Raw genomic sequence first — 26,032 nt, forward strand, 5'->3', positions numbered from 1 at the left:
AATTTAAAAAAATCTTTACTTACTTCAGAATTTTGACCATTATCATGCTCATTCATAGCTAAGTACAGTTTCAGGCATGCATTATATTGAAACAAAGTATTGATTGCCAGGTATCTTCTGGTTGCACTGTTCATTCAAAATTTGTCTTGGACCAATTTACCAAAAAGTTTCTTAGAAAATACAAAATTACTTACATATTCTTCTTTGTGAAACACTGCCAACAGTTCTGAACAGCAAATTCATGAAAAGACTCAGTTTTAAGGTGCCTATACATTTACTTAAGGTCCTCAAAATACCTGTAAAGTTCCTGGCTGTGATAAGGTTAAGATTTAAGGTTTAAAAATGCTGGGTATCAGGTAATTCATGCTTCAGGCTTTTACCTTCTTGGCTGCTGTATGATGTTCATCACAGAATACTGCAGGGGAGGTCACTATCATTATCACTGCTTGGTAATGTCCATAAAGGGTAGACAGGGAGGAAGGCACAAGGCATGCCACATGACAGCCTTTGAGCACTGAATTTACTCCAGAAAGCAGTGGTCCTGAATCTATAGTAAAGGAAAGCAAGAGGCACAAGGTGGCTTTGAGATGTTCTTAAGAAGGCGGAAGACCTGCGCTATCTAGAGACCTATCTCAACATGAACTGTGGGAATTAGATGAGAAAGGGTCATTTATTCATAGCTCTTCCCAAAGGGTGCCATAAAAGAAGTCTTTAGAATCAGCTTCAATCAACTGTGAACAGCGGTTTCCTCTGCAAAAAGCCTGGCTCCCATATTTTCACACCACATTCTGTAACCTGAACCTGTATTTAATTCATTTTTCCCTTCAGACTACAGGGTATTTAGCCATCTGTGACATTGTTACACCAGCTACCAGATTCCCTTTGCTGCTATGAATGCTGACAATTCAATAAAGTCTAATTGATGACCTTTTTAAAAGGACCCAGATTAAGAATAATTAGCACACAAATGAGTAATGCTCAAGATTCCAGTGATGTAGTGATTTGATCAAATGCATCATACCTTAGTGGAGATATATGGAGTAGCAGTATAAAGAATGATCAGGTTTATTGTAAGAAAAACACAGAACAGACATATTTATATGCTCACAATCCTTATTAATTGAATTTTAGCCTCAGAAAAAAAAAAGATATTGTGAGGAAACATAGAGATCTTCTAATTTAATAATGATTTAGAAAATAAAGAAAACATTCTTTTGGTTAAGCATCAAGACATATGAGGCATATAATACTGAAGGAAAGAACTAAGTCATGGGTAGTACAATATATGTGGAGGAACTCTACAATTAGGAAGAGGTGCTTGTCTGTGCACACACATGCCATTTTTCTCATATTCCTGTGGAGGTATCTGGGTAGTTAGGCACAAAGAACTTGCCTACATTAAAGACCAGAATGGAATAAGGATCACCAATGAATCCATGCTGATGACCTGCTCACTGGCAGAAGTCATAGTGAAAGAGGGAGAAGATCTAGCATGCGCTAAGTACTTGTACTGAGAATATTAACAAGAAGGGTGGTGAAATCTCTCCATCCAGGTGGAGGTTTGTGTTGATAGTAGGTGAGAAGTGTGCAGCTCAGAGGTGCTATGCAGTCACAGCAAGCTTGCCTTCTTGTGGTCCTGTGGCAAGTACCCTGTGCTTTACATTAACAGAAATAGAGCCTTTCCACCATGGAGTTTGGCAACACTGCCAGCATGATGCAAATCTCTGTCCAAGTACCTCACTAGAGCTCTTGGACACTTTGCCCTGCATTATAGTGAAACCATAGCTCACTTCTCCCCCCTCTACCACTGCAGGACAGCAGGAGAAGGAAAGGAGTTCTGTGACTTTCACCACCTCTTCCATGCGCCACTATGCAGCGCTAGCAGGATCCAGCACATACCAAAACAGGGAGACAGAAGTATCACATAGAAAGTAGCTGTCAGCCTGTTGGTCCAAAAATAGATTTGCTACCTGAAGTGTTAATACAGACCTTGCTGTCAGATATCTCAGCATTTCTCCTAACTGCCATAGGACTGTACCTCTGTGACATCTGAGGGGGGTGTGGAAGAGGGTGACACACCACCAGACTTGCCTAAAGTGGGAGTGTCAGCCCCCTATACTGTTGACTCCACATTATGTTGCAGCTCTACAGCTCTCATTATTTGGCCTTAAACTGAAAATTCAGCCACATGATTAATGTAATTTATTTCAGACAACACTAGCTGGTCTGATGAATTTCTCATTAAAATACCACCATGATAGTGTGTCCATATATACATATATATATACATATATATCATAGGTGGGCTGTACCTCTCAACAAAGTCTGCTCTTACAAATACAGTAATTTCAGTGGATGCACTTGAATTGAGCTACACTGACAAGCAAGCCACAAACTGGGCTGCTGCATGCAGTGTTGTTGTCTTTTTTCATGCACAGCCTTGCAACATCTGGATGAGTGTCTTCCAGTTGTTTGAGTTGTTGAGTGTGTTGCAGGTCCACCTTGTAAATCCCAGAAATCTACAGGAGATATTGTCTGTCCCTGCAGGGTTTTGGAAAGGAGACAGAAAAGGCACTGGAAATGGGCAAAGCCACACCATGTCCTAGTTCCAGGGTGGCTATACTCATCCAGGCTCTCCTATGTGCTCCCTGTTGGCATAATACAGAACTCAGCCTTGAAGACTTGGGGTGAAGGGAGATAGATGGGAAACTCCAGTGAAGCCTCAGCCTCAGTTAGATAATTTCAGAGACTTCAGAAATGGACCTAACCTCTCCTGGCCAATGCCGCAGGTAAGAAAACATCTTTGATCTTAGTCAATGTCATCCCTACAATTTAGCATGTGCTATATCTATGATGGGAGATCTCTGTGCTGTATCTCCTCTGTGAGGAGCATCTGACCAGATGATTTCCTAGATATTACTCTTTTCTACCCAAGCTGTTCCATTAATCCAGCCTTAATTATACAAAATATAGAAATCTGGTCAGGAATTAAGCTACCCTTCCACTGTTGGATTTTTTTCTTTCTGTCATGGCACAACATTTATGTTTGATATTTTTATCATGGAACAGGCTGCAGATGTGTTTCAGATAGGGGAAAATGTCTTCAAGGAAATGTCTCCAGTTGGCTGAGATGGAAAGCAAGGACAGCCTTGTCCCATAGAGGGGCAAAAATGCATTAATTTTTGGCAGCATTTCAGACAAGATTTTTATTTAGTTAGGTTTTTTCCTCTTCTGTAAAGTTCATTTAGCATTGTTTCCATTGCTAAGCAGGAATGCTTACTGAAATCTGCCAATTTAGTCCAGCATATATTTAGACTCAGGAAGTTCTATTTTACTTTATCTTTAATAATACCTTTCTGAAGTGGTGAGAAGAACACTCTTGGTTCCATATTACCACAAATCTTTCATTTGTGGTAGCTAATGAAAGTTTAAAACCTATTAGATTACAGAAAGCAGGGGTAAAAGTGACTCTAAATATGGTCCTATCTCCTCACTGGCAAGCTAATGACAGTATTACCAGTGACCTCCCAAAACCTCCTACCCCAAAATTCCCTCTTAAGAGTTATGTTCTGTAGACCTCATTATAAATGTGAGTAGTAGTATATCTTCATACTAGCCAAATTTATTCCATGGAGGGGTCACTAACTGCAAGTTTCTTTTCTATGTAACATCAGTAAAGTCTCAAAATACTCTCACTTAAGTAAGACTAAGCTGGTGCATAAAATCTTGCTATCACTTTAATAGAGCATGGGGGGCTCAGTTTTGACAAACTCTCAGTTGCAAAGGGTAATATGAGACTGTTAAAAATCAGGTAAAGCTACAGTATGTATGCTAAAAACATGTGAATAAGAACAGGACTAGAGCAAAACAGACAAAAGAAACATCAGTAACACTATTACCTTGGCATATAGACATCCATGAATCACAGCCTCATGAATGCACTTGGGTGCCTTTGGACGCACTTACCACACAATGTGTACAAACTAGCTCCCAAGGAATTAAGAGCTGATCCCATTAAAATACAGTTACCTATCAGCTAGTTTACCTGGGAAATGTCCCTTCTCCCTACATATAATTTTTTTTTGAACCCATATATGGGAGGAAACCCAAGTCCAAAACCTGGAAACAAATATATTCATCCCACCAACACCTATGCAAAATTTAACATCCTTGGTACCTGTTCCAGAAAGTTTCATAGAGATGCAAAAGTAAGAATCCCAGTTCCATGCCAAGACAAGCAATTCTTTACCTGTACACATGGTCCCATAGCCTTTAAAAAAGGGTTTCTCAAATTTATTGCAGAGAGATATCATCAGAAAGGCAAGAATATCAAGGAGGACACATTATGCTCCTCAAGTGTCACTTTGAGACAGCGTTCCCTGTAATGCAGTGTGCAAATCCTGCAATTAATTATCATTTAGACAGTTTAGATCAGTCATCTAAAACACTGGGTTTTCTTATAATAGCCTTCACACAAATCAGCACTTGATGACCAAGATTTTTGGCCTTACAGCCCTTTAAGAATCACCCACTTCTCACTACATATTTCAAGGCACGTTTTGAGATACATGTGGCTCACACAGAAAACAAGAAAATACCAAGAGTTTGCTGCATTCTATCTAGATGGTCCCATAAATAACAGATCAGTTCAAAATCATGCCAATAAAACCTCATAAAAGTACCATCCAGTTTGTTCTATGTTTATCATTGAGAACAAGCAAAGCTTCATTATTGTACTCTGCAACTTCATCAAAATTACAAATAGGAAGAACAAAGTACTTCTTGCAGCAGCTTACAACAGATTTTTTTTTAAAAAAAGGCTTTTTAATGGCTTTGGATCTTGCTTTTACACAGCTATAAAGCCAGCCCAGAAAAACCAACATGCAGCATTTCATGTTTGGCTTCTAGAAGGTAGCCCTGTCTATCTCCATTATCTTTCATGCAAGTATGGAATGACTAGAGACACTTACCCCTGTTTCAAGTCAAAGACAGGTGAAAAAGAGTACATAAGTGTACATAAATTTTAAAAGGGCTTTTTAGGGGAAGGGTGGGAGTTTTTGGGGAAATACATGTCTGTATGCATATGCCTGCAATTCTTGTTTATCTTGTTCATGTGAGTTTTGCTTTTGACTGAGGTGTATGAATTACTGTAGAAATGAAAAGTAGAAGAATGTAGAAAAATGTAGCAGTAGAAAAAATGCTTTCAAAAGGACATCTGTTTTACATCACTGACAGATGTCTGTCTGACCCATTTTCAGGATTTGAAACAAGGATTCCATAATATCCTTAGAAACCCTGTTCCAGTGCTGTAATATCCCCATAGCCAGAGCATCTATCTGAATTTTATCTAATCTGAGTATCTCTTGCTTCAGATTACTCCATCCACTTCTTTTTACACCATTTTTAGAGAGGGAGAACAGGTAAGTGTGCTTTTCTTTCTAACATTTTTAATGACTTTTTTTTCATACTTTGTGTGCACTATGCCTCTTTCCTAGAAAAAAGAACACAGTTAATTCAGCTTTTCCTCATAGAAGATGTTTTCTAAGCTTCACTTTTAATCTTTTGAAAAGGAGAATGGTTTCCAAACTCTCTATATTTTAAAATGTGTCATCATCATTGGATACAGATGTAGTATTCCTAGATCAGGCCTCACTACCCAAGGCAAAACTAAACAGCTAGTTCCCAGTTATTCACAGTATTAGCATTAATTCATACCATCAAGGAATTTACTTTTCATTTATCTTCATATTTCTGGATTTTATTTTGTCTGTGGTCCATGCTAAGCCTCTTTTCTGAAAACTGCTCCCAAACTAATTGTTTCCCATTTAATATTTGTGCATTTAATTTTTTTCCTCCTCGAAAGTGATACTTTACACTTGACTTTATTGAATTTCTTCCTTTGGCATTCAGATCTTTTCTTCAATTTATCAGGCTTTGAAGTGTTTACAGCCCCTTCTAGTTCAGTGTCATATGCAATTTTAAATGGTTTTCTACATATATCATCATCAAAGCTGAAAATATTGAATAATATCAGACCTAAACCAGACCTTTGTGGTATCTTATTTGATATGTTTTCCCACTTTGACAACAAACCATTGATAACTGCTTTAATGATAAGCCAAATTTTTCAAATAGTTTTGCACCCATCACATAATAACTTAATCTAAACCATATTTCTCTTGTTTACTTATTAAAATGTCGTGGATGTGTGTCAAAAGCCTCGCTAAAGTCATGATCTATCACATCTGCTGCTTCCCCCTTATCCATTGGGCCAGTTACCCTGTCAGAGAAGGAAATTAGATTGCTTTGATGTGATTTGTTCTTGACAAACCCATGCTGACTGTTTCTTATCACCTTATTTTCCTTTAGGTGTTTACAAATTGATTGTTCAATAATTTGCTCCTGCATTTTTCTCAGTATCAAAGTCAAGCCAACTGGCCTATAATTCCCTTGGTCTTCCTAATTCCCCCTTTTAAAGATAGCTACTGTGTTTGCCTTTCTCCCCATCCTCTGGGACCTCACCCATCTTCCCTGAGCTCTCACAGATAATTGCTAATAGTTCAGAGATCACTTTAGCTGGCTTCTGAAGTACTCCAGGGTGAACTTCATCAGGCCCTGCTGACTTAAATATATCTAACTTACCTGAAAATTTTGTAACCTGTGCACCATTTTCCCTGTATGTTAAATGACTTGCTGACTAGCCTATGTTATATAGTTGTAAAGCTCAGAGGCAATATTCCTACTACTCTAGTTTAAATTTATTTTGACTGGTAAAGCAGTTACTCTTCACTCCACAATGTCAATAAAGAAGAGTGGTTATATATCCACTAAACGGATAGGAAAAACATCCCTAAATTCAAACATACCATGTTCCAAAAAGTGCCTGCTGCTCTGAGTCTGGATACAAAACACTGTGGACAGTAGCCCATAAGAAGCCCAGATGAAATTAAGCACCCTCTCATGCCTCCAAAACCTGCTTTAGGACAGGTCTAGGACAAGTCTAGTTGCAGCAGCTCAGAAATCCAGCAGCTGCTTTAACTTCTTCTGAGTGAAATCCAGACATCAATCATTTCTCCACCTATTTTCCTGAAACCTGGAAGTGCTTCCAAAATGTGCGACCCACCTATACAAGTGCATTTCAGATAAAGTACAGCAAGGACATCCAGCAGGAGATAAAACAAAAATATATTGATCTAGAGTTGTACCTACAGGGCTATGCTGATTCTCTTCCTCAGTAAGGTTTCTTCTACAGGATGACCATAAGAGATTTTGCTTCTATTTCACCAGCTCTGCTCTTGTTTACAAAGAAGTCCTTAACTCTTTCTCAAATGCACACTTGACATACTTGTACTTGCAATTAGGACAAGAGAAGCTCATTGTTCATGTTTTACTCTCTTTTCTACACAGGTATTTCTCACTGGGGACCTAAAAGACAAAATATTGATTTTTCTTTTTTTCTTTCTTTTTTTTTTTCCCCTAAATGGCTTGTTCTTTTTTATTATGTTATCCTGGTGTTTTAATTTCTTACTGCCTACTTTGATGTGGCAACCTAAAGACAGCCAAAGGTGAAGTTCTAACCCTAAGGCCTTGAAACAAAAGATACCACATCTTCTCTCTGTCCCTCTGCAACAGAAATAAAATGGCTTAGTTAAAAGAAATCTGCAGCAAGAAGGGTGTGAAGAAATCTGCCCATTTCCTTACATGTCAATTAACACAAAAGATGCACCTTGGACCCTGAATGGCCTTTTTCACAAATAGGAATCCATCTTTCAGATTATCCATCAGCTACAAGATTGTCCTGACTCCAATCCCACAGTGAGCTTCATGGCAGCCAATGCTGTGTGTCTGAGGGAGCCTCAGGGAAGCCACCAGGAAGGCACGTGAGCATAAAATCACCAGAGGGCTGGCAGCTGGCAGCAGCATATTAAGGATCTTTGAGCAACCACTTTTCACAAGCACTCAAACATATCATCCATAACCACAGTGGAGGTTCCTTTAAAAATACAATTCTCCCACTCAAGGAAATCATCACTAAGTTAAAAGCTTCTGTGTGAAAACTATTACAAGATACTGTATTTCAATAAATTAATTAGGGGGAAAAAGTCTCTGGAGTCAAAAATTGCAGAAATAACCAGTCTTGCCACCCATACACTCTGTCTGTACTTCAGCCAGTAGTCACAGAGTGGGTCAGACTGGATCTCAGCCAGTCCCCAAGTCCACCCCACACAAAGCAAGTGCTAGGAGGAAGAGACTAACCCAGGTTGGAGATCTCATGGCCTTTCTGGGCAGCCTGTTCTTGGGTCAGGCCACCATCCCAGGTACCAAATGTGCCCCCTTTGCCTTATTGCAACAACCCCTTTTGTGAGCTGCATCCCCACAGCCTGTCAATGTGTGCCTCCTAGGACAGCCCAGCCACTGGCCCTTCTTGCCCATGCAGCTTTCTCTACATTGAGCCTGGCCCAATGCGAGGGTCTGTCCCATCCATGGCACAGGGGTTTGTATTTTCCTTTGCTGAACTTTGTCAGGTTCCAGGCAGTCCATTTCTACAGCAGTCACTTACTACTTCTACGTGAGGATAAGCCAGCAATGATCCTGCAGAGAGACAGAAATACAAGACAAGATACCTGGAGCCAATATCCCATAAAAATACCAAGGTGGGAAATGGACAGGATAATAGCGTAAATGCCAGTGTATGATACAGTAGCATGAAGTGCAGTGACATAAAACTGCCAAAACTTCAGTCTTGCCAGACCGTGACATGATACCACAAGAGCCACTGACAGTAACAAGAGTTTTTGTGAGGAAACTTGGCAGGGAGAAAGCAAACTTAATGGTGTTAAACTCTTCTCTCATTCTCAAAATGATCCATCCAGTCTAGGACTGACTTTTACAAATACAAAAGCCTCGAGGAGCACTATCTAAAATGTAATGGTTCTGTAGAGAAAGGCCTAATTTTTCTTAGCTGTAAGACACTTCTATTCCAGAAAGGAGTAACCTCCCGCCTCCCCAGGAGGTTAGTTGCAGCCAAATATCTCAGACATAAACTGACCGTAAGCTCTGAAGGTGCTTTTCATGAGGCAAAATAGGATGGGCAAGATCAACATTACGCATGGATGTGTGGACCCATATTTAAGGTTCCTTTCTATTTATTAGGAGTGAGGCTTGGAAGCTGAGCTGCACTTCAGGCCAAGCACAGTTCCAGCAGGACTCAGAACAGGAAAAAATAAAGAAATTATGTTCACTTCAGCACAGATTAGGGATAAATATAATGATTCATGCACTCCAGAAGCAGAGAGATCAAGCTTATTACAACACACAAAAAAGCACAATTCGACAAAAATATGTTTTGCCATAAAAACAGACAACCTGCTTCTAGCATTAGTTGCAAAAAGAAGCTTCCATTAATGCCTCTGAAATAAAAGCACAAGCAATTCATGGCCTTTAAAACCATTCTATCTGCTTTTCTGTGACCAGAGCAAGCTCAGTGTTTTCCGAAGCAATGGGACTGTGGGTCATTACAAGACACCTTTGTCCTTTATTTACAAGCACCTACATCTCACCTTCTTCTCTGGAACTCCTAATGCTCTCTGTGAAGATAAAGATCACAGAAAACCTAAAAATACACACCAGCAGCAGATGCACCCTGTGCTATCAGCAAAGCCAGCTCCACCAGTGTCTGTGTTACCCAGTTTTGATTTGGGTCCAGAGGTAAAGTTGTATTCTGATTGCCTTGATCAAGAACTACAAAAAAATGGTCATCTTCAACACGTGCTGATCAACACCTCCTTCTTCAGCAGGACACAATAAGGTATCAGAAATACAGATGCGTCAGTCGCACGCATGTTTGCCCTAGGCACATTTTAAAACCAAGCTCCCCTCCTGCAAGTTAGGCTGGTGTTTTCCTGTTACAGGTATTCCCTCCAAAAAGGTGTCTTCAAAAGGTGTGTGGAACATGCACCTACACACTGGACATGTGAAGGGCTCTCTCCACTGGCTACAGTAACAAACTTCAAATAGACTCTGTTAGTCAGGGGTTCATTTCTTAGTATGTTGAACATACTAACCATGTTAACATATATACCAACGTGCTGGTATGTTCCTGCAGTTTTACTGACAAGCTGAAAGCCAAGAGAGATCTTATGAGATCACATGCCCTTAGTACTCGGTAATGAGACTCTTTTCTTTAACCTGACCTCAGGTAAGATCTGGACAAATCTCCTCCTTGCTTATGCAAGATGCATCTCATGTAATTCACCAGAATTTTGATCAACTTTAATTCAGCTGCTGTGCTGAGACCTCTGAGCTGGCAGATTTTGTTGTTTGCTTAACAACTTCATTTTATTCAGACAACCGAAACCTAATGAAATTATGTATATGTGAGCAATTTCCTCCAAGGTACATTTCAAGGTATATTTTTCAATGTGTCCCTCTACTATGGTCTGGAACCCTGCTTATGAAAGAGGCAGTACGGACCAAAGGGAAAGACTTGGTTGCTATCCACATCTGAGGGAATAACTACATCTGTTAAAGAGAACTGAAAATCAGGAATGTGCATTTCACATAGAAATATCCTAGTTTATTTCAGAGAGTAAAATCATAAAATCTGTCCTGAACAATTTAGTTTCTGGCTGAGAAACCAAACTCACTCCTCCCTCCAGTTCCACTGATGCTGTCAAACAACATATCTTTCTTTGGTCAGGGAGGATGCAAGCTGGGCTGGCCAGCTGGTGACATGACCTTTATCAAAAAGAGAATTTAGCAAGAATGGCTGTTTCCTATGTTCATGCAGTAGTTGCCCCTTACGAAGGATGTCAGTCAGATGCTAGGCTTCTCTCACACTCTTCCTTCATGTTTTCTAGCACTCGTCAAGCTCATTTCTTTGTTCTTTCAACATAGCAGGTGATCTGTTTTGGCCAGCCAGTGAAAGAAATTTATGGACTCTCTGAAAAAGCACACCGCAGCTCAAGCAGACTCTTGTTTGCTTGGTTTATTTTTAAGGGTACTGCCATGGTATTGGTATTGAAGGCAGGTGGTCAGATCCCCAGCTGATGAAAAGCAGCACTGCTTTACTGGCTTTAACATAATAGGGCTACTTCTGGTCAGGCTCCCACTGCTGTAAGTTGGCTGCTGGAGAAACATTAGCAGAAGATCTGACCTACCCATTACTTTCTGCATGCTAAATAATAACTACCTTTTTTCCTTCCAGCTGAGTCAGCATAATGCTGTTTTCCTGGGGTGCCATCATAAAACGGATACTAAGAAGACTTCTAAAAATGCTGTCTGGACCACCATGGGCAGGATTTGAAGAAAGGAAAGATGAAAGCACCAAACTATGCCTACAAAATGCATGCCTGTGCTTGTGCACTCAGCTGTTCTGAGGAAGTGCAAAGAACATGCCATATTTGCATATACTTAAATGCACTGCTGGCATGTAAACACTCCCTTTATGAACTACAACTCAAAGAGGAAACAAAATTAGAAGACAATTAGACCCATTTTTTATGTCTTTCCCCTCCTTCCAACCCCACTTCTGTTTCTCGCCAGGTACATTGTTCACTCTGAGCTGGTAAGTTCACACAGAAGCGTAGAGATGGAGATGGAGATGATAGAGATAGAGGTAGTGATAGAGAGATAGCGAGAGATGGAAACAGAGGTAGGGACAGATAGAGATAGAGATAAAGATGGAGTTATAGAAACATATGCGTCTTCAGATCCCACTGCATTTTTCACGTACGTACCAACACCACCACCTGTGTCCTGTCCTGTCTCCAGCTCAGGTATTCCTGCCTTGCTAATGACTTCTGCAGCATTTCTCTTGGATGGGTTTTTTTTTCCTTAGCTTTCTGTCCTAAAAAGTCCTTCTTCCTTTGATGCAAAACTGGTAGCTCAACACATAATTTGAGCATGGCAAACATAAGGTTTAGCCAGTATAACTCTGCTTTTTAAACACCTTCCAGTGCCATTACAACTTCAAGAGAATTTCTGGGTAAAGTGGCTGATTTGTAAAGACAGAACTCCAAATTCACATTTGGCCTAAATGTAAAGTCCTACATGTTTGCACCTACCAAAATTAATCCTGAGAGGAAAAGGTGAAAGATTTCTTTTTCAGGTAAGTAGGCAACAGCTATTCACCTCAGAACTACACTGTAGAGATGAGGTTAGCACCTGAAGATCATCTTCATACACCACAGAAATATGTTATGTTGTAACTGAAAGTATTGTGTTCTCTTGAATGCAATCTCATCTGCTGCTCTCTTTCACCATCAGTGACTATCTGGCACAAATCAATTCTAAGCAGGTCTGGTTAGAAAGCCTGTTAAACAGACTTTGAATAACTTGCACTTCAGGGTTGCTAAATAAAGAGGCAAGTGTTTGGCTACTCATGGTTATTTCCATGGCTCTGGGGTTCCTGACTTGCTAACGTCTGCTTACGGCTGATTGATCAGCCACATACACTTCCATGGCTTAAGGCACAGTGTATGTAACCTGTTTTCATACTATGCCTCAGAATGATCTCAAGTTTGATTGCTTTCACATGACCTTCAAAAGGTAAACCTCTTTCTATTTACTTAAACACACGCAGTGCTTGGGAGAAAGCTCTTCTGTGGCAAAGAGAAATATTTCTGGATTCCACCCTGCAGAGCAATGGAAAAGAGACGATGTTGTTCACCTTTGATTGCTGTCACTAGCTGCTGTAATTCACTACCACAGGGAAAAGATAAATGCAGGCTTGGAGCACCATTTCCTGGAGGCTACTCTCTTGCTTGTGTCATGCAGCAAGCCAGGCAACATTGGCCTTGCAATTGTGATGTTATTCCACATTACATTTTAACCCCCATCCCTCTTTGATGACTTATCTTGGAAGAAAATAAAAAAGCAAGCTACAAGTGGTGAATGACAAATGACAGATCACCCATCCAAGAGTTCTTTAAAGAAGAATCAGATAAAAGATGGCAGTGAGCTGGATAATGTTAAGGTCCTGTTTTCAACCCTGTTGTTTGATGTAGAATAGAGACAAATCTTCAAGCCAAGATGTTAAATAGAAAGAAAGGTGATATTTTTAATGACATCCATGGACACCACTTGTGGAGGCTATCTGCACATCATTTGTAGGGTTTCTTCAGCAATAGTGCCTTGATGCCTTGATGGCTACACTGTTCTTGGCTACATTAACATCAAAAATATAGTGAATTTTCTTCAAAACTCCACATTTTATGAACACTATTTTCCAAACACCTTTTTCAATGATAGGAGAATATTAAAAAAAAAACAAAAACAAAACAAACAAACAAACAAAAAGAACCAAACAACCAGAAAAAAACAAACCAAAACAAAACAAACCAACAGCAATCCAGCATTTTTTTTCCTTCTCTTGTTTTTTTCAAATAGTTCCCAAAATAGCTTTAAAAAACTGGTAGGCAAACTTCAGTGTTTCCTGTGTATATGAACAGTTCAGATGGATGAGGAAGACTAACTGCCTAACAGCATTTTGGAGATTTTGCCCTCCATTTATTCATTTGCAGTTCAACTCCATCAAAATCAGCATGAAAATAACCAGTGATCTGACCTAGTACGGCCACACTGTTCCTGCAAATTTTTGTAAGATATTGGGCCTTGCAGAATACTGGGATTTTAAAACTCACTTCAAGAATCAGTTCCCTTCCCAAGCACTGAGAAACCACCAAATAACAAAGAAATCCTCTTGAAATAATGACCAGCTTGGTAAGAACCATAATGAATTCAGGCTGAGGAAAGGAAATGTGATTGTTCCTACACATAGAGACAATTTGACAGATAATTACTCCTGTGAGTCAGTCACGAAGTAGACTTCCTTTGATAAGAAACAAATTGCCATCATCCCTTTTCTTTGTTGTTGTTCCTTCCTTAGTCTCCTGACAGAGACTGCTGGGGGAGGAAGAGGGCTCTATGATCACCAGCTGTTTAAGCAAAGAGGCAGAGCCCTACACTTTTAGGTTTACAGGTATTCAGATAACACCACAGTTAAACATTTTTAAAAGAGAGTTTCTGACCACCCTGAAATTATTGGACCTTCTTCAAAAAGAACCCACAGGAAATGAGTCTGTCCTCTAACACACTGGTTCCTGGTTCTGTTTCCACAGGGACACAACTGATGACTCCAGGATGGAAGACATTCTGATCAAGGCACCAGTGGCATTTCTCTGCATTTTTTCCATTAATGCTCTCTGATTCATCAGTGTCCTTACAGAAAGAGGTGCAATGCATGAAACCTTAGAAGTGTGGAGAGTAGCAGGAACAAACACAATCATACTCTTCCCTGGTTACACTGGGAAATGCTACCATTCCTCTCTAAAACAGTCACTTTGTGGTGAACCTGATCAAACTGTCCTTAAAGACCATCCAAAGACTCCTGGATTCACTTGCTGCTGGATTCAGACCCATGAGACTCAGGTGAAAAATTTTAAACCTCTCACAGTAACTGCTCCTAAAACAACAATGATTTTATAAACCTTCCTGTTATCACAGCCAATTCACTGCTCCAAACAGGAGAGACAGAAGTGTATCTATCTCAGGGTAAGGAGAAAAAATACAACATCTTCAGTTACTCTTTTAATCAAACACTTTTCAGTTCTTAGTCACTGGTCCCTTAGTAGAAGGTGAGCCCTGTATGTTAGAATTGTCTACAGGTAAGAATAATGGGAAAGACCAACAAGGCAGATATCATGGTGGGAGTCTGTTACAGACCACCCAACCAGGAGGAAGAGACAGTAGAAATACTGCATTGACAGCTGGGAGAAGTCTCACAGTTACTAACCCTCATTCTTGTGGGGGACTTCAACCTACCAGATGTCTGCTGGACATGCAACACGGCAGAAAGAAAACGGTCCAGGAGGTTCCTGCAGTGTGTGGAAGATCACTTCCGGATCCAGCTGGTGAGTGAGGCAACTAGGGGAGGCACCCCATGGGACCTGCTGTTCACTGCCAGAGATGGACTTGGGTGACATGGTGGTTGGAGGCTGTCTTGGGCATAGCGGTCATTAAATGATTGGTGTCCAGTTCTGGGAGAAGGAGGAGGATCAGCAGAACTGTTGCTTTGGGACTTCCAGAGGGCAGACTTTGGCCTGTTCAGGAGACTGGCTGACAGAGTTCTTTGGGAGGCAGCCCCGAAGCACAAAGGATTCTGGGAAGGCTGGACATCCCTCAAGAAAGAATTCTTAAAAGCACAGGAGCAGGTGTCCCCATGTGCCAAAAGATGAGCCAGCAGGAAAAAGACCAGCCTGCCTGAACAGAGACCTTAGGCTGGGACTCAGGGAGAAAAAAACAGAGTTTGTGACCTTTGGAACAAGGAGCAGGAAACTCAGGAGGGCTACAAGGATCTTGTGAGGTTATGCAGGGGGAAAATTAGGAAGGCCAAAGCCCAGCTAGAACTAAATGTGCTTACTGTCATAAAGCGTAATAAAAATGTTTTTACAAATACATTAGCAACAAAAGGAGGGCTAAGGAGAATCTCCATACTTTATTGGATGTGGGGAGAAACATAATGGCATAGGATGAGAAGGCTGAGGTACTTAATACCTTCTTTGCCTCATTTTCTAGGAGTAAACAAGTAGTTCTCTGCATACCCACCACTTGAGCTGGAAGACAGGGACAGGTTGAAGAATGAAGTCCCCATAATCCAAGAGGAAATAGTCAGCCACCAAGAGGAAATAGTTACACCACTTAGACCCACATGTGTCTATGGGGCCGGCTGGGATCCGCCCAAGGGCACTGAAGGAAGTGGGAGAATTGCTTACCGAGCCACTTTCCACCATTAATCAGCAGTCCTGGTTACCAGGAAGGTCCTGGCTTACTGGAGGTTAGCAAACGTGACATCCGTCTACAAGAAGGGCCAGGAGGGTCCCAATGGCATTCTGGCCTGTATCAGAAATAGTGTAGCCAGCAGGGCCATGGCAGTGATCATCGCCTGCACTCGGCACTGGTGAGGCTGCACCTCAAATCCTGTGTTCAGTTCTGGGCCCCTCACTACAGGAAAGACATTGAGGTGCTGAAGCAGGTCCAAAGAAGGGCAACAAAGCTGGTGAAGGGTCTGGAGAACAAGTGTGATGAGGAATGACTGGGGGAACTGAGGGTGTTTACTTTGGAGAAAAGGAGGCTGAGTGGGGATATTGTCACTCTCCACAAATACTTGAAAGGGGTTGTAGTGAGGTGGGGGTTTATTTCTTCTCCCAGATCACAAGCAATACAACAAGAGGAAACAGCTTCATGCTGTTGTACCAGGGGAGGTTTAGATTGGGTATTAGGAAAAATTTCTTCCCTGATGGTATTGCAGAGTGCTGGAACAGGCTGCCCAGAGCAGTGTGGAGTCACCATCCCTGGAGATATTTAAAAGATGTGTAGATGTGGCATTTAGGGACATAGTTTAGTGATGGACTTGGCAGTATAAGGTTAACAGTTGTACTAGATGATCTTAAAGGTCTTTTCTAAACTCAACTATTCTATGATTCTATTCTATAATTCTACAATTCTAAGCACCCAATCAGTAAAGACAAGCATCATGTTAGGAATGTAAAACAATAAAAAGAAGACTAGCATCTCTGAAGTGCAAAAAGACACTAACATTTGATTACCTTGGAAGACACTTCAGGGAGAAACTCATGACCACAGAAAATTGTTTCCAAATTAAATACTGTCCAAAGGAAGCATTGAGAGTTAGATGCAAACTGTGTAAACTGGATCTTTCCAAAAGAAAATCAAATGGTGAATTTAACAATAGCTTGCAGTAGGGTCTGACTCTCCATTATTTGGAGTTTGCTTCAGCCATTTAAACCCAAGAAAAGCAAGCCAAAGCTGCCATCAACTGGAGCAGGGTTGGCTTTTTGTCTGCTTTACATTGCTTCAAACTAAGGTGCAAGATATTAGCAAATAAGTTGCAGACAAATGGGAGAAAGTGCTACTCTTCCCACACTGCAGCAAAAACACAGCCTTATAGAGAAGGACAAAAATTGTTTAAAGGTCTGTAGCAAACACTGAACTAAAAAATGAAATCTGATGGGACTGCTCAGCAGATTTACTCCACATGATCACTTGAAGCTGATTTGAGCACTGCAGACAGCAAGCCATATAGCTTTACAGCAAGACTAGTATCTTGCTAGCTATGTCCTTCAAATTGCTGCATTGCTTCTCCTGACTCAACAGCAAGAGTCGAGATTGCAATCAAAAAGAGGTACACAAATAATCACAGACATTATTCAGAGGATCAGGGATTTAGACCTTGAACTGAAAGCCCACTAAACTCACCAGGAGCCTTCTCGTTGTTTCCAGAGGGTTTTGGATCTACCACTAACCCAGTAAATTTTAAGGTGGGGTTTCCTCTCCCCAGATATGCACTTAATAGGTATCTTTTGTATTTCATCACAAAAAAACAGACCAAAAACATTTTGCAACAATTATGTTGAGGATGGCAGTATAGAATATTTGTCCTGAAATAATTTAAATATACCATCCCTCACTTTTATTTATTATAATATTATTTCTCCAGACTCTAATACCAACACTTGCAGAATTGATGTGAGCAAGGAGGAAGGAAGCTTGTCCATCAGGTATCTCTATAACCTGTCATCACTACTGGTGGTCTCTCCTGGAAAGCCTCGGTGAAGTCAAACCTCACTCAAGTGTCATTCTGCCTCCTCCAGTTAGGAGAGAGAAGAGAGAAATCACTTCATCTCATCCTCATGGTTAGAGTGAGCTGCTTAATATGAGCTTTATGATTTTTGTCCTGAGGTGGGAGCATGCCAAAGATACCCTAAACCAGCCTCTCAATGAAGAATAGTTTTCATTTTATGCAGATCTGACCTGCTGGATCCACCCTCTGTCACTGCAAACACATTCACCCATTATCTTCTTGGCATGTTTCAATACTGCTGTGCAAGTACAGAGCATGGATGTATTCTTCACCTCTTTGCACGGCTCCATGGCATTGCCAGATGATACTATCTGAATCTATTTCTGAATATATTCTATATATTGAGATTCTGTATCTGAATCTATTGAATGTGGAAACTCAGCTCAGACACATGACAAAAAGTGACTAACACAAGGCATAGACTGAGCAGGTTCTGTCAACAAAATACAGCCACATTCATAAATACACTCCAATACGTGTGTGCTTCAGAAACTTCCTGCTGTGACTGCATGCTGCTATGTTTTCTACTAACTAGCCCAGAAGAAATTATTATGAGGCAGAATGAAAAAGAGATTAAAACTTTTCATGAGATGATAACATTTCAGTGCTTTAGCAAACACTTTGAAGATGCTTGCCAGCGTTGGTGTTACAGGTACCCTCCAGCCTGACCTAATCCCCTGTTGAAGCCAGCAAAATCCAGTCCCTTCATTTCCATGAACACAATTTAGGCCCCATGTGTGTGAGTAATCAACATTATCTCTAATCCCATCATCCCATGTGTTTACTTGCATAATCAAAAAGAAAAATCCAACAAGTGAAAACAGCAGCAATGTCACATTTTCAATCCAGCCCTAAAAGTAAGAACCAGTGGGCATAAATTTGCATGGACCAAGTGATAGTACTGCTTCTGCACCTGCAGAAAGACAAGGTTTCATGTTTCTGAGGCTGCTGGCATGCTGAATACTACTACCACCCCTTACAAGAGTCACACAGGAAGATACAGCCAGCACTGCCACTTCCACAAACACTGGACCCCACAGAGGGTTGGTGTGTTTACAGCACAGGCACTTGAGCCAAGGGTGAATTAAATAGAGGCCACCATTTGGAGACATGCAGGAAGGGATCATATATGCGTGTTTGCACAACCAGCACCAGCTGAACCAAAAAGGGGTCTCAAGATACAAAAAACCTCAGGGAACACTATAGAACAAATAAGGGAGGAGAAAGAAGGCAAGAAAAGTCTTTTTCTCAAAGGTACAAGTTACTTCAACCCAATGAATAGTTTAGCCACACATCCCACCAGCTCAGTAGTGTGGGCTGACACCAACCATTGCATTATAAGCAGAGCATGGTATATTTAGGACCAGTTAATGCTTTCCTCTGCAGTTAAACCAGCTTGTCCAGGAAAAGCCTATCAATTTAATCCTGCCTACAGAGCACTAGGGCTGTCATTTCCCACCTGTGCTACAGAACTACTAGTGTATATTCATGAACAGTGGTCTTATTACTAAGAATATACCTAATGTGCATTTCAGTGTAACAGGAGACAAGTTACAACAGCCCTATTAAAGGAAATAGCAGAGATCACAGAATTGACACATTCTGCTTAAAGACAGCCACACTTATACTTGATTGCACAACTAGAGACAAGTTTGTTATGAGCACTCATAGTTACTAGTTTAAAACATAAGATAAAAGCCAGCTGTGATTTGGCAAAGGAATAGGAGACAATATCAAATGATAAACTAGGCATATTATAGGTGTAAACAGATCTAGAAAAAGAAGAGTTAGATATAATAAGATATAAGCACTCAATGATATGGGTAAACAGCATGGGACTTGAAAGCAAGAAATATCCAACAACTTGTAACGTCAAAACTAACAATTGCAGGTCTTAGCATGCAAATGAAATACAAACAACAAATAAATATGCATAAGAAGGGAACCATGTTAAATACTTCAATTATTGCTACAGAATGAGTGTTGTACAATAGAACAATACAAAATTGTTGAGGAAATTATTCGTAAATGGTGATCACTTTGAGAGTAAGTATAGTTTAATTGGCTCATACCAAGGAACTCTTGCTGTATTTCAGCTAAACTGATAATTTTGGAAAACTAAAGCAAAGCATCAGAAAGCATGCAGAGAGAACACTGGATTGTTAGCAGTGAAATTACAGACACAGGTTTAGGTGACATAATATTTCCAAAATTAAAACAAAACAAAACAAAAAGTCGAAGAATCATCCTTGGTTGTTTCCACATGAAGGCTGTGTTTAGGAGAAGTGGCTTATGGACTCAAAAGTGAATTATATAAGGCAGTTATGTGTCATTTGTAAAAAAAAAAAAAAGACATAATAAAAAAGGAACACTGACTGGAGTATGTTAATGTCAGCAAAAGACAGCCTGGGAAACTATTTTAAGAGATCAAGAGGAAAAATATTTAGAAAAGCATGAGTTGATTAAGAACAGGCAATATGAATATCAAGAAAAGGAGATCAAGTCTCCCTTGCTGGAATTCACTAGGAATGATGCCTCTCAGGTCCTACAGCATTGCACATTTGGAACAGCAGTAACATCTGCTGTCATCTCTGCAGAAACTCGTACACACCCTGGACCTGTTTATGGCTTTTTGTGTCCTGCACAGAACCTGAGTCTTCCCAGCTCCTGCAGGAAGGAAATCACACAGTAAAGAGTTTGATTCTGTGGCTATAAAATACCCTCTGAATTAAACCCAGAGAACAAGAGTAATCTGCTTCAGAATGCCTTCATGTTCTTTGATGCACAGCCAAAGATCATTCTCATCTTCATATTTCCAGCACATTTAGTCCTAGTCTGTTCAGTTCCGCATTTTTTACATAAGTGGCCATTGTCAATGAAGGAAGGGCTGTGAATATTCTTGTTCAGACTGGGGCATATCTGGTGCATGGGAAGAACTATATGCTTCATTTGCCTGCCAGCAGCCATGCAAGTAGACGATACATAAAATGTAAGGGTATCTCATCCTTCTCAAGTGAGGATGAGCCATAAAAATCAATGCAGCTCCAGTTACTTCAGTTCTGTCATGCCCAGCTAGGGAGCAAGGACGTGTTAAGTGACTGGCCCAGGTAGACTGGAATAGTGAACATGCATTAGCCAACACCAGTTGAGGATCTTGTCCTGTGATGAGATCAGGATAATGCTGCTTAGTTCATTTTCAAGCTGAGGGCACAAGACAATCTGAGGACCACCACAAGATGTTATTTTTGAACACTTTCTTCTGCTGAAAGAGACAGAAGTCAGAATGATAGCTCTGGAGCAGATTCAAATGTCCACAGCCAGAAGCTATTAAAAATGATAAGAAAAGGAATTCAGAAAAGTTTGTCATTTTGGTGAACAGGAGTCTGGCAAGGAGAAATATGTCTCTTTGCTCATTTCCAGGAACAGTGAGTCACCATAGTCTATATACTCCCACTTTCCTTCTTGTCACATGTGGGTCCTACAGCAATGGTCACATCGGGACAGGGAAGACGGCACAGGACAAACAGCACGGCTGCTGTCGGCTACTCACTGATTACTCACAGCAAGGGATGCCCAGGGCTGCACACGCTAGTAAAGTCTCCTGCAGCACACTTGTGCCCATCTGCCTCTGGAGCACAGGCACAGAGAAACAAGACCCATGGGTCCATGTGGACTCCTGCCTTCTCCAGAACTCGTCATTTTAGGGGGAAATGGTAGATTACACCCAGGAACCTTCAACCTTTCCTTTCAAACATCCTGTTACACTCAACAGACACCACATTGCTGCAGAAATCTTCTTTAAACCACTCACTACTTTGTAACCCTCTACCCCGTGTTCTTCTTATCTTTCCTTTTATCAGGCGGTCAGCCCTGACCTTTTCATCACCCAATCCACTGATGGCCTTTCTTACATCCTTCAAAATGAATGCATCAAACTCCCAGCAGCTGGAATATGTTTGCATTTGACAGGAACTTTGCAGCCCACCCGAGTCAAGCAAGAATGGTGCACACTTCTTGGAGATGAAAAGGATTAGGAAACAGAAGGCCTGATGCTGATGTGACTCAGTGGGCCCCTTGTGTACTGAAGAAGGCGGGGGCAGAGGGGGGAAGAGATGGTGCTCTTATGGAGAATAAGGACAGGTGTGGTCTGTATACCAGTGCTGCCATCTCAGATGCCTGTGGAGAAGAAACAATAAATACTAGATAAAGTGCTTTAAGGGTTAAGAACTTCAAGGGGATAGCCTGCACAGTCTCAAAGAAGAGATAATAAAGAGCCTGTAACACTAGATCCAGCCTCTATGTAAAGATAATCTACTCGATGGAGGCTTAATCCTAGCAAGGGCTCTATAAAGTCTGGGAAAAAAAGGGGGTATAGTGTGAACCCTGAATAGTCTAATTGATCCCAAAAGTGGAGTTCCTTTTTATATGTAAATATCCCATCTCTCTTCAACCTCTTGATCATTCAGGGTCTAATCAAGGAGTTTCCAAAAAGACATCTGCTGTCAGTAGGAAAAGCCATCCCCTTGTTTAAAGCTCTTCTCTCTCACCCAAGGTTTGAAGCTGTGACTTCTCTCATGCCACTTTAGTTTCAAAAGCTGACATGGACAACCTCTGGCACAGATGACTGTGTCTCAGTACAGACAAGAGGATCACTGCGCATCACTCCATGGGCCATGGCAGGCACAGTGGCTAGAGAGGCAAAGCTGAAAAGCACATAATAATTCACCAGATTGCTCCAGGAAGTTAGTTACTTTTGAGCACTTTCTTCTGCCTAAAGAGAGAGAACTCAGTGTGGCAGAAGTTACTTCAGATGAAGGTCTCATACCCTTGTTTTGGCAGCTTGCCATGTCTGTTGCAGGACCAAGAAGAATTACCTGAGATACCAAACTGTCAGGCTACTCAGGTGCTGGAAAACAGCATAATTCAGCTTACTATCCTTACAGCTTTTGTATTTCAGCAAATGCAAGAAGAGGCAGAAAAGGCTGGTGATGGAAGAGGGCAAAACAGTTCCTCTTCAAAAATCCTGATCCAAAAAGTGATGAACCACTAGGCTCACCCTATCTCCAATAGCCAGGACCATTGCTAGAGAAGCTGTAAGGTCACAGCTAATGGTGATGGTGCTGCACTGGTTAAGAAATATGACCAGACGGTTTGCAGGATGCACAGGCAGCCACACAGCGCCTGGAGTTTTCTGCCATTGCACCTTCTTGGCACAGAAAGTAGGGGCAGATGCATTCCCTGTCTAACGTAAATTCCACAGACAGGCTAGGGATTCGCTGGTCCCTTCAACCAAGCTCCCCTTCTGGGAGAGTACTGGCTCGAACTTGCTGATGGTCACAAAGCCTTGCTCCTCTTGTGGAAAGAGGAGGAGAGTAGACAGTTCTTTGCTATCAGGTTGCCAGTTGAAACAGCATGGAACAGGAAGGGTTCTTCACCATAGGGAAACCATTTCAGGTTTCTTGCTGGCTTTTGCTCACTTATCAGCTGTTTTTGTTTTTCCCTTTATGCTGGAGGAAGATGTAAGAGACATATCTGGAAGCCAGAGTGAGAGCTTGTCCCCTTCTGTTCTCACTGCATAGCAGAAGGCAACAAAATCAGCAGAGGTAAAGTTAGCACATTCTACACACCACAGGCTGATCTAAAGCTCATAGAAGATCACTACCATTAATCAGGCTTTTACCTTGTTTCTTTCCAACACCTTAGATGGCAAAGCAAAGGAAAACTGCCTAGGAAGAGTTTGACTTATTCTATTCTATTAAAACAGAACAGCAGAAGAGCAAAAGCAGCAGATGTGACTGACCAAATGGCCTCTGCTTGTTCTGCAGAGATTTCACAACATTTCTTTGTTACTTGAATTCTAGATATATGTGCTTCTCTTACAAATTGCATTATTACTGTATATTTTCTTATCTGAAAAATTTCCTTTGCTCAGATGAAAATAAAATCAATGCTCTAGCTGATGCTTGGAACGATGTGGCTCCAACACACAAACACACACATCTGTTGTCAGAACTTTTCTGCCTTTCTTTTCCTTCCTTTTAATACAAGTCTGGAATCCACTGAGTGTTCTTCAAGTCTAAGCTCCAAACATTTCAAACAGCACAAAAGGTATGACAAGATGAAAGAAAATGTCCACAAATAGACAGCTAGACAACTAGTTAGCAGCTGTCTGCTTTTCTTCAGCTTTTTGGTGGGTTTCTTTTTCTTTTCTTTTTTTTTTTTTTTCCTGCAGGAAGAAAAAAACAAACAAACCAACTTTATTTTACAATCTTGAAGGAGCTGAGTGCAGATTTTTTTGTGCTGGCAAGAATCCAACTCTGTTTAGCACTGGAAGGGGGGAGAAGGTGAATTCTTCATGATGACATGTGTAACCTTGAACCTGAGAATGAATTGTCTGTATGTGTATGGTTGCAACGGTGTAAATAGAATTGCTCATTTTCCATCTTTTGTATTGTACTGATGGAAGTTTAATGAGGTTTTGGTGTTCTATCAAGCCAGGGCATTTCTGTAGTAAAAGTAACCAAAAAGAGCAGGTTTTGATTAAAAATGTGTATGGGCTTTTGGGACCTGGTTTAGATATTTCAGATCTTTAGCAAGCATGGAGCATGCAGTTGAAGTTATTTATCTTCTCCCCAGACAAATCTAGCTGGGGAAGGGTGGTAATGCGTAAATCCTTGATTTTAATTACTACTGTTGTTTGCAAGTACTTTTCTTCTGTCGTTTCTGTTCTCCATCTCCCTCTAAATAGATGATCAACAGACAACACAGACTCCTGTCTAACTTGCAGATTTCATTTGGAAACCTGAGCATCCAATGCAAATATGAAACACTAGCTGCAGTTGGATTCTCCTCCAAATCTTTACTGCTTGTTCAGAGAATTCACTCACTCCCTTTGTGAAGTTTAGTGAGAGGCTGAAAAACTTTCCATCCTCACCTCCTTCTGGGCCTCTTTGTGTGAACACAAATGAGTGTGTGTATATGTGCATGCACAGGAGTCAGCATGCCAGACAGCATTCCACAGCAGATGATAATTCGTCCCTTTATTTGCACATTTAGCATGAGTTGCATTCTTCCAGTACCTGCTGAAAGGGTGAATAGGTACTGTCCAAGGCTGGGCAACAGCACATGTGGTAAGGACTGTCCCTTTTCTGGATAGATCATACATAAACACAGCAGAGTTTTCATCCCACTGAAATAAACTTGTATGAAAACACTTAACTCTGTGGCTCTTTCTATTGACAGCTTCCAAGCTTTTTTGCTTCTTTTTCCTTTCACACCCATTATCTCTTTTGTGCTTTTAGATCATAAGTTCTTCAAGATAGAGCCTTTATTACTGTGCTTGTACAGCACCTGCTACAATGAGGTTGGTGGAATAGAACACTGATGCCAGTTAGCACTTGGACCTGCTTTCATAAACATAATTAATAGATAAATAGGTCAAGTTAACACCAGGTTTGAGTGACACAGGTGTTCCAAGTTCAGCCTCCTCCAAAACGTACTTGAGGCAGTGCCAGCAAGGGAAGGTATGCTGCTTTGCATCTCACTTGAACGTATTTTCCTAAGCACGGACAAATCTGAATCCTAAGCTAGGATTGCAGGCAGCAGTACAGGTTTATTCCACATATCTTGCTCCATCCGAGCTCAGAAACAGTTGCCATATCATGCCTTACTGCTGTAAGGCTACTTGAAATTTAAGCAATAGCTTTTCGTGTTTGGCTAAAGAGCTCATGTTCTACAGTTTCACCTCCCTTAGGCAGAAAAGCTACTGGGATTTTACTTCAGTGGCCCTGTATAAACTTCATCACTCTTAACAACTAGTGACATCTCTCTCTGGAGAAAGAGTAATGGTCAGGTTCAGGTTACTGCTCTTACTTGAACCACGGAGAAAACTCAAAAGGGCAACTCCTTAAGAGTGGTAAACTCCTGCAGTTAAGTTAAAGGGAACTGTAAAGCTATGCCTTGCCACCTCATCTGTTCCTGGAAATACCAAACTTTTTGAATCAGTGAGGATTGTCTAAAGCAGAGAAGGCAGCAAAGCACCCAACATTCACTAGGAAGGATGCCCATTTGTGCTTATCAAGGTACCCCTGCAAATATCCACCTGCTTGGAGGGCTCCTGAGGATTGTGCTTCCAGCTGAAGTCCTCAGGGGATGTAAACAAGACACACCAGCAGAAGCTGAAGGCCAGATTTTCTGTTGCTTACTGCAGTTCCTGAACTAGGGGTCAGAAAGAAAAGGAGGTTATTGTACTTACAAGGGAAACCATAAGCTCAAGGCAAAATCTATTACAGAAGTGGGGCTGACAAGCACAAGGCTACAGGAGGGATCACCAATAAAAATTTTGCCTTAGTCCCTTTCCTTTTCACCAGT

This window comes from Melopsittacus undulatus, chromosome Z (assembly GCF_012275295.1).
Source record: "Melopsittacus undulatus isolate bMelUnd1 chromosome Z, bMelUnd1.mat.Z, whole genome shotgun sequence".
NCBI lineage: Eukaryota > Metazoa > Chordata > Aves > Psittaciformes > Psittaculidae > Melopsittacus > Melopsittacus undulatus.